Source organism: Protopterus annectens, chromosome 14.part0 (assembly GCF_019279795.1).
Source record: "Protopterus annectens isolate FY-2018-M chromosome 14.part0, PAN1.0, whole genome shotgun sequence".
In the NCBI taxonomy this organism is placed as follows: Eukaryota; Metazoa; Chordata; order Ceratodontiformes; family Protopteridae; genus Protopterus; species Protopterus annectens.
This window is the reverse complement of record NC_056748.1, coordinates 580,541,778-580,556,124: the sequence shown is the minus strand read 5'-3', so window position 1 is coordinate 580,556,124 and position 14,347 is coordinate 580,541,778.

Sequence of the window (14,347 nt, the reverse complement as noted above, 5' to 3'; positions counted from 1 at the left end):
TTAATACCATCCCACACGTTTACATTACTGACAAGATAATCAGACTAAGTGTAAACTCATATGCTACTTATATGCTATCAATGGATAGCAAGAGGGCTTATTTATAGAACTCAATATATTGGTATAGGGGGCACACTCTCATTGAAAATGGTCATTGCTAATAGTATCCCTCAAGGATTGGCCCTTTTTCTCTGATGTCAAGGCCAGTGTCAAGGGCCTTTGGTTGACCAAGTTTGTGAATGACTGCAAATTTGGGGATGTCATAAACACTCCAACTGACTTCCGGAGTCTCCTTTTAGAGCATAACACATATAAAGAAGATGTGCCTGGACCATGGCCTTAAGCTAAATACAACAAAATGTAGTACTATGCCCTTTGCCAATCAGGGGCACCCATATACTCTCTATATCAATGAGAAATCTTTGAAAATTAACACAGACATTGGGGACCAGGGCACTTTCACTGACAATGAACTATCCTTTGCTCACCATGTATCCACCATTTATCCACTGCCATTAGAAAATCCTTTTATCTAGCCAGACAGATTACCTGGGGTATATCTTCTAAGTCATGGGAACTTATTATTTCTCTATACTCCTCCCTCATCAACCCCATAATAGAATATAATGTCTATTTTGGTATGCACTGGTCTGGTCTAATATATGAAACATCTCAAAAGACCACAACTTTTCCTTACTAAAATAATCAAAGAAATCATTTCATTGTGCTGTACAGAACACCTTAAAGCACTTTGTCAGTTTCCTGCAGACTTTTTGGAGAAGACCTCTGCCCCACCTAAAAAACTTCAAAGGATCCATTCCTAGGCAACCTCTTACACATTTGCAAAAGAAATAACACCTTCAACACCCACTCCAGAGGAAATAAACTTGAACTGCAGCACAAACAGGACCTTCTGACAAGAGATAAAATCACTTTTATGGAATAGACTTGCCTTAGATATAAAGCAAAGTAGCTCTCTGACCTTCTTGAAGCATAACCTGGACAAATGGATGGGTCATCATAAATTTATCCCTGGTCTGGCCCATAAAGCCCTAAATTAAAGGGGACACAATTAGATAATATTTACTCATGCTGCAGGGTGTTCAAATTTGATCTTGAGGCTAGGCTACAAATGATCTACCTTATTAACAGGATGGGTGAGCTAGTGTCAGAGACTCACCCCCTCCTCCTCTACCTAAATCCTCTAGTGGAAAATCTTTTAGTTAAACTCAGTTTTGCTGGGCCATGGTCAGGGTTTTGTACCCCTAAGTCAGAGTACAAGTATGACTTCTAGAAAAATGATGCTATATATATGTACAAACCACATCCTCTGGCTACTGAATTTTTGCAAATGGAATTTTTAAAGATGGCTTCTCTATCATTTTTTTCCCTGCCATTGTTCTGCTAAAAAGCTGTATACTGACAAAAGTTTCCAAAACTCAGGAAATCAGATATAACAACCCTCTTTGATATGAGTGACTCTTTACTTGCAGTCAGTAATCATTGACGTGTTGACCTACTTTGTGCTCTTTCTAAAACACTGGAAAATGTCTATGGTCTCCCAGGTTTCCCATAATTTAATCATTAGTTCTGCAGCTTTTGTTCAACATGAATTTCCAATGGTTAGCCAGCAACTCTGAAATCAGAACCTGAGGCATCAGATAAGGTAACATCAGGTATCCTCTTCTAATGATCCCTCTTGAAGGTCCACAGGGAAATGTGCTTGGCACATTTCTATTTTCCATTATTTTTGACTGGCATATCTCTCAACTGTCCCTATTTTGGAGGAACCTTCTTATATTCAACCCCTGCACAGGATGTCCCTGTTTTGGAGGTATGCCCCTTTTTTTCAAGTTTGGCTGACCCATTCACACAATTTTTTTGAATTCTCACTCAGCACATATGATCTCTCTGTGTCTAGTGCACTGAAAATCACATTATATGACCAACATTCTTATGGTAACTTTAAACGAGGAGGACTCACATCTTGCTACTCTGCTTTTCTGAAGCAAAAAAATTGCTCTTGTGTAGTAGAATTTTTTAGTGCAGTTTTCATTTTTGTGACTCTATGCTTTTTAAACATGTCTGAGTGGTATCACACATTCTTCTGGAAGTGGGAAGAGTTGCATGCTATTTACTTTTTAAATGCTATGCCAATTAGATGTCCAGAGTTTTGGCTGGATATTCCAACTTTTCAAGGGCCTTTATTCCTACTTTCAGTGTCTTTGTTCCTACTTTCAGTGTCTGCAGGCTGAGACGTAAAGTGACTAGTATTAGGAAATAGTGTGGTTCAGGTATGTTATGACACAGTGCTTATTCATTCGTCATATATGATTGGAGTCTTAAACTCAAATGACAATTGCTGCTGTATGAGGAATAGCAAACTCGGGGCAAGTGCCACAGTTCCCAACACAAAAAGAAATGCAGCAATGCAGTAGCATCCCTTATCTATAATTATACTGGTTTGAGGGCCGCTTGAGATCCAAAGGCCATACACTTGACATCCATGTTCTACAATATCAGCTGCAGTGTTATGTCATTATAGATTTAAATCTACACAGACAAGGATTTCTGTCTTCACTGTAACTGGTCCATTAGCTCCAGACTTGCTTATTACATCTATGGATAACCCAAATATCCAGGATGTGAAATAAGCAAAGATTTCTAGCTTTCTTTGCACAAGGTACACTAGTGTGGCTTCCATATCAGTTTTGTCATCACAAAAAACAGGTTTGTTTTGCTTTCAAGAGACAATTATTTTCTACCAACTACTGCAGCATTGATACAGCCATGACTTTCTTCTAACTGACATCCTTTATGCTTTACATATGCTAACTAACCTGAAAATCACCACATAGACTTGATATAGCCTATAGCAGATATGCATACTTTGCTGTTCATGTATCTTTTTGTTGCCACCTCTGTGAAACTTTAAGCAAACCTACATGCATAAATTTAAAAAAAGGTTATCTGACCAGCAATTGCTCAGAAGCTATTTATTGTACTCCATTAAATGACCATTATTATCCAACATGAAGATGTGATATAGCCCAGAGGCTATTTATTATACTTTATTAACTAGTTATTATTATTTTATTTACTGATCTGGTATAGCACTTAAGAAGGACATTTGCATATATCCCATGGGCCTCCACTACAGGAGGTTTAAAGAATTACAAAGTGAAGACTCCAGCTTAACTGAGTCTTTCTTGCAGTTTTTGCCAAATGATTTGTCTGTATAACAAGACTAATTCTCGTCTTATAAGCCTCCATAGAAAAAGATAAATGATCCACTATCAGAAAATGAGGCTCGGTCTATGGTGTCCAGAAAAACAATGGAATAAGCTTCTCTTAACTTACAATAATTTGTAACCTACCAAAAGTATTAAAATAGCTATGAATATTCATATAGTCAGTAAAAGGTCAAGCAATTATGAGGTTAATTGACATGATTAAATATACATAAAGCTCCTTTTACTTTTTAGTCTACATATCTCTCTGTTTGTTAAACTTCCAATCCATCTTCTGTCAGGTGTTCACACAGTCCTCTCTTTCTGAGTTCCTGTTCCCTGGTTCCAGTCCTGTGCTAGTTTACTTGCATTATATTCAGTCTTACCATTCCTGCTCTTGACATTGTCATAATCCTTGTGACTTCTCATTTCCAGTTGTCTCCCCTCCTGCACAGACATGCTCTATACATACTCCTCTCATTTTCTTCCCCTGCATACCTTCCCATAACATCTTCTGGACATTACATTAGTTGATGCAAATTACTTCTGTCCCACTATTTGTCCGTCAGTCTCCTCTAGCAACCAGCTACAAAACATTTAACACTTGTTTTACTCTTATATGAATCACACATCCATAGTCCAGTAGCTCTAGACATGCTTTGTGTATTTGTATTAGTTTGTGTTTGCTAAGGAGAATAAGCAGGTTAACAGTTGGTACATTTGATATTATTTATATGTATCAGTGATGTAGTCTAGCAGAGGGTGTATTTCACTGATGCTCATCTTTATGCTAAAATGGCAAATCATTAATGCTATGATGAGCATCAAACTATAGCAGTCACTATGTAATTATTGTATGCATGAATTTCTAGAGTTGATGCATATTTACCTGTTACCTTATTCAATGACATAGTACTCTGCATATTCTTATGGGCATGCTCATTTCTGTATTCATGAAAAGTATATGTCTATTGTGACTTTTTGTCAGTAAATCTTGTACACCTGAATACCTTCTTCTTGGGCTTCCATTGTGCATGTGCTCATCCTAATTAACAAACAAAGAAACAATAAAATAAATAAATACACAATTGGATCAATAGATTCATAAGTACATCAATTCCCACATCCTGTGAGGGCTAAACAGATGGCTGAACTGCAAATTGTTAGATTGTTCATGAAGGTCACTGACATATGTCCTCTGGAGTACAAAATGCCATAGTACTCAATTTGAATACTGAGTCTAAAACCTTGATGAGGCACCCCTGTGAAGGTCATGTTTTCTTCCAAGTTAAAATATTCAGCATATGAAATATGCTATTCCTTATTGATATTACTTTAGATGCATGATAAAACTGACACTTAAATCAGTAACAACATTTTCTCTGACATTTCATTGTCATAGTGTTAGTATGCAAACCACAGTCATTTAACATGAAGCTATATGGCTAAGTGTTACATTCTGATCATTGATATATGTTGATCTATTTGCATTTAAAATGAGCTGAAGTTGAAATATCTGAACAACCTGTTGACAGTTTTGTACAGAATCATGAAACATTTCTTTACCTATCACTGTTCTTTCTGTATTCTGTCATGCCATTTAAAGTGTGCCATGATGTTTTGGATGCCATGAAAACACATGTGACATTAAAGCTTTACCGGCTTGTTTATTGATAAATTGCATTTCATATTCAGGAATCAGAAATGGAGCCTGTTTCAATATAATTTTTAGAGGTGTAGTTAGCTATTTCTGCACCGTGTGCCATACCCAGATCTGATGCCCCCCACAACTTTAACATCAGAAGCAAAACAGAAAAAAAGCTCTTCTTTTCACTTCTTTTAAACTGCATCAAACTGCTTGCTATAACATAGAAAGCAAATACTACAGTTTATGCCATGTATGGAACAGGTCCATGTTCAGCTATCAAATTCTAAAATACTTGATGTGCGAAATAACGAATGGAAAATAGCAAAAGAGATAATCTTTGAACTATGGCAAGTGACGGGAAACCTTTAAAATGTTCCTTTCCCCCTTGTAGTGTGATCTTGGGGTTCATATATATAGTTAGGGGAGTATTGGGGGCGTATTCCCCCACCTGCTTTAGTTGTGTGTGCGATGTTGGCCGACCATGGCCATTCAGTGAAGTTTGTTTCAATGGTGTTGTTGTTCAATGATTGTCCCGTTCGCTGTTTTACTTTTGCTGTTTCGTGGTTCGCATTTTTTAGAATTTGGTAGCCAAACATATACCCTATGAAGCACTATAGTGTTTTAGTTCTGATCACAAATGCAATACCAGCATTCATTTCTGAATATTAGTAATTCACTGAAGATGTGGAAGCACTGCAGCAATTCAATTCTGATCACTTATGCAGTTCAAAGAAGACTAGTTTGGATTTGCTGATCATACCCCCTAATACTTTGTATCTCCTTTGCCCTACTGTAACTATGTCTTTGCAATAACTCAGCTCTCAATAAATTAGTCTGAGAATACAATACACGTTTTGTGTCTATTAAATGATGCAATTGATTGTATAGCATACATGTGGCCATCTTCTTGATGCAGAGGGATAACACCTAGGGACCCAGGTTTGAGTACTGGTCTGGGTGCTGTGGTGGAGTCAGACAAGAGAATGTTGGAGTGAAGAGCCAATGGTAGTTTACCCACCCTGAGAGATGAAGGGAGGGAGGCCATTCCAATGAAAGAAAACAACATGAAATAGGTCACACAGAAAAGTCACAAAGGTAACAACAACAAAATTACCTAGGGAAACTAGAGTATCAGCTGTGAAATATCTTAAACCTCCATGATAGGAGGCCCATAGGATAGTTGCAAATGAACCCTTAAGGAAATACAAGTTTTCCAGCTACATGGCTTCTCAACGGCCACTGACTTTTTTTTTTTACTTTTCATAATGATGAATTTAGACCAATAAAGCCAACCCCAACTATCTGTAGATATGGCATGTTTCGCCCTAAGGGCATTCTAGTCTTTCAGCTGCCTGCAAAATATCCTAAACAACATCCAGGTAAAGAATAAAGAGGTTATACAGGTAAACCAATCAGCAAAAATTGCAAGAAAGACTCAGTCAAGCCAGAGTCTTCACTGTGTAATACCTTAAAACTCCAATCTACTTATGTTTTACTGAAGAGGTTGTAAAAAGCCCGAAACATGGCATGTCTACAGCTAGTGGAGTTTGGATTTATTGGCTTGAATTACTTAAAAAAATAAAACAAAAAAATGGGCATTCAGAAGTCCATGTAGCTTTAACACTGGTATGGCCTTAAAGAGGATATTTGCATATATCCCATGAGTCTCCACCACAAGAGGATTAAAGAATTACACAGTGAAGGCTCTAGCTTGGTTGAGTCTTTCATGCAGTTTTTTACAAAGTGGTTTGTCTGTGTAACCTTTCTATCTTTTGCTTAAAAGTATATCTTCTCATTTTTTTCCATATGCAAACAACTTTTGGCTTCTTTACAAGGCATTGCTTATTTGTCTGTTGATTTATAGGCACCATAACCTACTTTATTGTGGGCAATCTTTTTTGCTGCCACTGTCTTTTTCTTCATGAATGATTAGATTGTTAAGCTTCTTAACTATTGTAACTACACACATTTGATGTGAAAGATACATTCAATTGAGGTTTCATTACAGCATTAGGCTAACCACCAGTTAGCTATATGGATGCCAGTACATTGGTATGGTTGTCCACCTTACAAACAAAAGCCTCATGTGAGGTCCTGACATTGACAGTTTGCAATCAAATGTATTGTGGCTTACCCAAAACCCTTTCAAAGAGATACTTGCCACATCTACTGCCTAGTAATTAATTAGGCCTTCTGAAACACACACACACACACACACACACACACACACACACACACACACACACACACACACACACACACACAAAACAAACAGAACTTAATTTGTTTTATTCGCATAAAATACAGCTGCATACACACACACACACACACACACACACACACACACACACACACACACACATGCACACACACAAGCATGCAAGAAAGAATTTAATTTGAATGATAGAAGAGCCATTTGAGCTTACAGTAAACATTTCTTTACATGTGTACATGCAGGTGTATATGTGTGTATGTGTGAGTGTGTGTGTGTGTGTGTGTGTGTGTGTGTGTGTGTGTGTGTGTGTGTACGCAGCTGTATTTTATGCAAATAAAACAAATTAAGTTCTGTTTGTTGTCTACACTAAATTTATTGAAAGATCTCTGTGCTACCATAACAAAATTTAATACATAAGAGATATTTAATGAGTAGTGCAGACACTATTAGTATTCATAGGGATATGTGCCTCTTCACACATTCTCCTATATGTATGCTGAAGGCTGCAACTAGTGCATGTTGAAAATGAAAAACTATGTGACAAGCACAGTTGTCTTAATGTTTCAGAAACATATTGGCTACATTTATATTTTTGCAGTTCTACAGTTAAAATGAAAATTAAAAGTGTTGTGCTAATTGTATTACTAAACTATGATGATAATTATGTCAACATTTACGTGATATATAAAATATGCTTCATTCAAAAATATGATTAAATTACCTCTGAATAAAATAATGATTCTGTTATAACTACTTCAAAGCATTGTAAACTATTTCTATTATATATATTCTGCTGAAACTTAAGAAAATGAACATTTTGTATCTGAAAGAATTAAAAAGAATAAAGGCCATATTATGGATCTGGAGTTGAGTATTTTTCTGAAAGAATTAAAAAGAATAAAGGCCATATTATGGATCTGGAGTTGAGTATTTTCTGAAGCTGTATTTAGAACTGTTTGAAATTCATGGTACTGCTCTGATTGTAAAAGAAAGCCTCTTTTCTACTAAACTCTAATGGGTGTCCTCTGCCATATTTTAATGTGGCACTTAAAATATTTATACATTCTAAGTCAATAATAGCTCATAACCGGGGCCTACAGAAGCAATACATACACAGCCACTGTTCACTTAAATGAAGCCAAAGGTCATTAGGTCAGACAATCAAAGCAGACTAGTGGTTACAGAGTGCATCTGTTGTCATTAGTGCTAGGGCGGTTATTTTTACAGTGGTAGCTATTTTTCAAGGTGAAGCATTATTGCATTGACCTACTGTTTTCTCATGCTATGCAGAATGCTACTTAGAATTCTTCTTCGTGTATCTATATATATCATAAGACTCTCCCTTTCAATAACCAGCAAACAAGCTGTAAATCTTGCACATCTATGTATGATCCCAAAGGAAAGAATATATATTTTCAGTATTTTCTCTACAGCAGCTGTTAGCTACATGTAACAACACTTTGTCTGTAGGGTTCTACATACTATGTGCATTTTATGAGCTTTTTAGAATGTATATAATTAATGTCTTGAACATGGACATAGTCTAACTGTCATGACATCTTTATTACTTGTATCATTTTATAGCTTTTTTACTACAAAAGGAAACTGGATAGTTGCTTCAGTATATTTTATATAAAGTAATACAATATTTGGAATGCATGGTGTACAGCCCTATTTGGTAATAGTAATTCAGTTATATACTGTGCATTCATTGGTCTGCTTCAAGTAGGGATTAAGTCATGTGTCATGGCTTGCTATATAGCCCATAGAAGTATTGCTGTTGATGGCATAAAATGACTGTTGGGCTCACTGAGTTGCCTACCTAAGAGAAAGTTTACAGCTCCAAACTAGCAAAACAAGCCAGCAATATGTTTTTTTTTTTTTTTTTTTTTATTATTATTGTTTTTGAATAATGTGTGGCATAATACCATTTAATAGTCCCCACATATTCTTAACTCCCACAGAGGAACAAATGCATACTCTTTAATTAACTAATTTACTTATTTATTTAGTAAATAAAGCTAATTTATGTAATCAACATCCTTTCTGTGAAATAAACTATTACTCATGTTGTACTCCGTTGTTTAACATATGTCCTTCTCTGCTTTCTGGTCAACTTATTTAAATTTGTAATTTACTTATGTTTTCCTTAAATCAGTTATTTATCTCCTTTCTTTACATGCTTCATTATTAATGCTTTATGAGTTGCTGCTTGGGCCTTTTGGCAAATTTGTGTTTTATTTTCAATTAAATAAAAAAAAACAAACAAATAAATAAATGTGGGCATCAAATACAACACTCACAATAATGAATGCTTTTTGCTTTGAACGCACCACCCACACAAAAGAATCATATGCAAAATACAAAATGTCATTCTTCGCATTGCAATTCTGATTATGCTAACTATTGGATGGTCAAAAACTGACAGCTTTTTAATTATCAGCTATTGCATAATAAAAAAATAACAACAGCAAACTATAGTTGTTTGCAATAAATCATTAAAGCACTTTAAAAGGTAATACTTGCTATATTCTACATTTGTAGCTGAAGCTGCAAGAACTACAAAAAGAAAAAACGTCTCAAACCTCTTATAAAAATACAAGTTACTTTTAAGAAAAAGATGTGTGGTACACATCATGTACATTAACCGTGTATGTATCTTTGTTTACAATGTACATATTTTCCTATTTAGAGATAGCAAAAACATTTTTGGCATCAGAGCAGGAAGGGAATTATGCTTTCCAATTTACTTCTACAACACAGGTTCTGAACAGGAGTGGGATTTTTTATTTATATTCTGTTAGGGCACACCAAATAGATGCCATTACCGCTTAAAATTATTGGTTCACTTAGCTACACAGATTGCTGAAAAATCAGCAATGCATAATACTATTCCACTTCCTCTCTTTAGTTGTTCTACAACAAACAAGGTTGCAAGATGTGCTACAATCTCAAAAATACAATGTCGTCTTTAACAAATAAAGCTTGTTCCTAAGGTCTAAGTATAAACTGCACTGTTAAATAATTTTGTGCAGACTTGGAAACCACAGCAAGTTTAATATGAAGAATTCAACAGGATTTATTTGTTGCTGTTGCATCTGTGGGAGAATACCTCCTAAGTGTTCATGGGATAAAAATCGCACCTATTGAAGTGACTGAGGTACTTAAGATAGAAACATTTTTTATATTAAAATATTTGGAATGCATTACATTTTCAGCTCTCCAAGAATAGCGGTATGACTTTACAAATTAAGTTCCATATTATTACAAACTTAAGAATGAATGCTGTAGTTGATTCAGGCAACTAACCTAAAATTAGAGTAGAGCTAAGCATTATCAGGAAACAAATTAGAAAACTTATTTCCAGTCATCACTTTGTGCTTTGTTCAAGTTCAAGTGAACTTCAAAGTGCAATACTTAATAGGATGATACATTTCTATCTTTTGTTTGCACACTATACATAGAAGTAAGGCTGTGAATGTGTATTCCAGGAAAATCAGCATCCTAAGCATTATAAATAGGGAAAAGTAACATTAAAGTAGTACAATCAGTGAAAAGAATATTCAATATTACAACGCAGGGAAAATTCATATTAGGCGTCTACCTGCAAGCATTTTGTTCTGACCTTCTGTGCAGTACATCTGTGTCTGTGTTTACTTCTGTGCCAAAGTGCTGACAGCAGAGCAAGTTGCTTCAGACTATTGCTGTTGTAACTGAGAATATGGTGGCAATTGCCAAAACCATGATAAGGTGAAATAAAATTCAAGAAATCAAACAGATAATATGCAAGGAAGAACTTGTGGCATACACCATGGATTCGAACAATATGCCACCAGAAGTGATAAGACTGGTGTGATTGGTCTATAATCCTCTCAGCCTCAGCCCACATAACTTGAAAACTTTTCAAGGGCTTCACAGACATAGAAGGGATTGAATATCAGGACTAAGACAAAGTCACAAAACAAAGCTAGCTCAAGTTGATGTTACCTCTGATATACAAGCGCAAAAAAATAATATTGGGAGATTTTCCCCAAACAAAACAGTGAAATCTCAAACTTGTGATTTACAGAAAGCAGTTGAAGTTATCTGCAATCATACAGTTAAGAAACAATATTCATTAGTCAAGTGAAAGTACAGACTATGTTTGGAAAGGTAATGCAGCCTATTGCTGTAATATGTACTTTAACATATGCTGTGATAAAAGAGAAATCTTTTCCTACTTTAAGTATTTATGACGGCAGTTGGAAGAAGATAATCATTTTGCTAGTCCACTTTGTCAGCATGGTGAAGAGACTCAGGAAGTGGACAAACTTGCAGATACCCTTGCTTAACCTGGAAAAATGTGAGCAACTGCAAGACAAACATAAGAGTATAAGAGACAAGAAAAGGACAAAAAATTGTACTAGAAAACCTTAAAGACAGAAAATGTGGCTAAGGACACAGACAAATGAAGAACCTATACCATTTAAAGAGATATGTCAGCATACACTTATAGCAGATCAGCGAGCAACAGTAATCATTTCATGGAAGGTAGTTTCGCAGAAACATATTGCAGCAAGAATATCATACTAAATAGATGTCACTACAGCCTGAAAATGTTGTAAAGCAAGGGAGTAAACATGATTAACAGAACTAAAGAGACTTAATCACTCACTAAAAACAGTATATTCTAGGTGTATGAATTTTGAAGATATGTAAAATGGACAACCTGAGCAGAATTGTAAATATTTTGTCAAGTGAAAACAGAATGGCTGAGAAATGGATAACTCTAAATAGCAGACAAGTGCTGAGAAGGAAATACTTAGCAATAAGGAATACTAAAATACTGTAGTTAGAGCTGAATAAATAATACACTGTTAAAGATCTAAAGCTAATTTGTTCATTGTAAGACTGAACATTCAGACTAGGGAATGCTCTAGCAATAGGTATCTGTAAATAAGGAAAAAGTAGAAATAATGAGAAATAAGGTTCTGAAATACCCTTTAAAGATAGAGACCGACACAGAGAAGAAAATTAAATGCTGGTGTTCATGCACACTCTTAGAAGAGTTAGATACGGATATCCCAGTTCCTGTGTGTTAGAAGAAGAAGCATTACCATCTATGTCCCAGCAGACTGACTTTGAAGAAAACCATGAGATGGCTAACCCTTCTAGGTAAACCAGATACATTTCAAAATGGCACAATGGGGAGATGACACTTTGATCCTAGCAAGGTAAAATTTAGAGTTGTAGAGGAAGAAAGTGAACAAAATGTTCCCACTTCTTATCCACATGTTTGAGTTACAAAATGACTAATTATACAGCATAAGAAAGGACAGCAACAAAGTTGTGAGTCAACTATTAGTATATAAAACTTTTGGAAACAGCATGATGAGGCCAACATATGGTTTTACTTGCCAGGAATAATGAAAGAAGTTGAGAATTTTGCACTAGTTACTACAAATGCCAAAAGCCAGCACCTCACCCAAAATTACTTTCATTCCAATGCTTATCATAATTGTGTTATTTGAAGGCATTGTTATGGACTTTTTAGGGCCAGTAATGTGCTCCAGCAAGGAGTTACAATACATCTTGGTTTTTGGTCCATGAAACTAAGTACCTGGGGGCTATCTCTTATCTAAGGGTAATGTCACATATATAGCTAGGAAGTTAACCTTGTTATTTTCCAGTGTGCTTATACCTAGGGAAATACTCACTGACCAGGAGGCTCAATTTAAATCCATAATAATGCACCAGTTATGCCAATACTTTAAGGCCAAGCAATTAAAAACATGGTATACCATTCCCAGAGAGATATTTAAGTGGAGTGTTTTTACCACACATTAACATTCATATGATAAATGTTATTGAGAAGATGATAAAACATAGGACTGGTTAAGACCATACCTTCTGTTTGCCATTCAAAAGTACCACAAGCCTCAATGGGGGTTCAGTCATTCTGAGTTTTTATATGGCAGGCACCATTATGGACTGTTTAATGTTGCTAAGTGAAACTGGAGAAGAGAAAATTCCATTTAAAATGTTATACAAAATAATATCAGTTTACAAGATAGGTTCAAAGTACCGATGCACATTGTAGGGCAACACACAGAAAGAGCCCAGGCTACCCAACAAGGGGTATATAATAGGACCAAGGATATTAACATTGGAGATCAGGTGTTAGTTTTGCTCCCCTCTACAGAAAACAAGTTTTTTGACTAAATGGCAGGATCCATTTGAAATAAAGAAAATGGAATGATGCAAACTACATGGCTAGACACATACTGGAAAGAGAAGGCCAGAACAGATACACCATATCAACATTCTGAAACCATAAAATTAAATGAAGACCCTTGCAATTAGCTTAACATAAGAAACTGATGGAACTGACAGAGAAAGAAAACTGACCATTGTGCCCACAGTGCCGGTAGATCACACCTTTGCTAAGCTACAGAAGCAAGAGATAAGATATTTTCTATTAAGAAACAATGGAAATTATTTAAGAACTACCTGTCAGAATAATCTTGAAACAGCACTATATTGAGACCATTCCAATGATAAAAAGTCAATTTAAAAACTTATAATTTAACAGAATCACAGAGAAAGGCTGTGAAAGAGGAAGTCCAAAAAACTGTATAAGATGAAGGTGATGGATGAATCAAAAAGTGATTGGAACAACCTATCAGTGCTAGTCCCAAAGTCTGATGGAACAATCACATTATATAATGATCTTAGGAAGCTGAACAGCATTTCAAAATTTGTCAGCTATCCAATTTTTGAACTAGATATGCTAACAGAAAAGATGGTTAGGCATGATTCTTGATCCTACTTTAGAACTAACAAAGGGTTACTGACAAAATCAACAAACAACTAAAGCCATTGAAAAGACAACATTTTCAGCCCCAGAAGTCTTTTCTATCACACTTTCCTTCCCTTTGGACCACATGGTATCCCTGTGATCTTTCAAAGATAGATTGATAACACTTTAAAGTCCCATGTCAAATATGGTATCAGTTAATGCTATGAGGATTGGAACTCCTATTTAGCTAAGGTACAGGCTGTTAGGTACTCTGATACAAGTTAGGCTGACATGCAATGCCTCCAATACCAAACTAAGCATGATTGAGATAACATATTCAGGACATGTAATATAAATCGAATTGTCAAGTCCTAGAAAGAAAGAAAAACTAGAAGCAGTGAGCAACTAGCCTATTCCAGGCACTAAAAAGAAAGTGAAGGTATTCTTGGAGTTAGCTGGGTGCCATAAAACGTGTT